The sequence below is a fragment of the Arachis ipaensis genome, chromosome B9 (assembly GCF_059453495.1).
Source record: "Arachis ipaensis isolate K30076 ecotype BB chromosome B9, ASM5945349v1, whole genome shotgun sequence".
Lineage (NCBI taxonomy): Eukaryota > Viridiplantae > Streptophyta > Magnoliopsida > Fabales > Fabaceae > Arachis > Arachis ipaensis.
In genome coordinates, this window is record NC_142444.1 from 91,200,551 (window position 1) to 91,201,323 (window position 773).

At 40.5% G+C, this 773-nt stretch overlaps 1 non-coding gene across 1 annotated transcript; it reads left to right on the top strand.

The window, feature by feature from the left end:
* Positions 1-274: 274 nt before the first annotated feature.
* Positions 275-382, top strand: LOC148545443 (small nucleolar RNA R71). The gene has a single exon (XR_015901958.1). It is a non-coding gene; the product is annotated as a small nucleolar RNA R71 (small nucleolar RNA).
* The last annotated feature ends 391 nt before the right edge of the window (positions 383-773 follow it).

Sequence of the window (773 nt, forward strand, 5' to 3'; positions counted from 1 at the left end):
ACCTCTACTATTGCTGAGTCAATATTTTATTCTGAGCCAGTATGGCATTCAGAGTATCAATTTCAAGAACTCCCTTCTTCATAGGCGTCCCATTACTCATAGGATTCCTCTCAGAAGTGTACATGAACTGGTTATTAGCAACCATGTCAATGAGTTCTTGAGTTTCTGCAGGCGTTTTCTTTAGGTGAATGGATCCACCTACAGAAGTATCCAATGACATTTTAGCCAATTCAGACAGACCATCATAGAATATATCCAGGATGGTCCATTCTGAAAGCATGTCAGAAGGACATTTTTTGGTCAGTCCTTTATATCTCTCCCAAGCTTCATAGAGGGATTCACCTTCTTTCTGTCTGAAGGTCTGAACATCCACTCTAAGCTTACTCAGCTTTTGAGGAGGAAAGAACTTGGCTAAGAAAGCCTTGACTAGTTTATCCCAAGAGTTCAGGCTATCCTTAGGTTGAGAGTCCAACCATACTCTAGCTCTGTCTCTTACAGCAAAAGGGAAAAACATGAGCCTGTAGACTTTAGGATCTACTCCAGTAGTCTTAACAGTATCACAGATCTGCAAGAATTTAGTTAAGAACTGAAAAGGATCTTCAGATGGAAGTCCATGAAACTTGCAGTTCTGCTGCATCAGAGAAACTGAGGTTTAAGCTCAAAATTGTTTGCTCCAATGGCAGGAATGGAGATGCTTCTTCCATGTAAATTGGAATTAGGTGCAGTAAAGTCACCAAGCATCCTCCTTGCATTATTATTATTTTCGGCTGTCA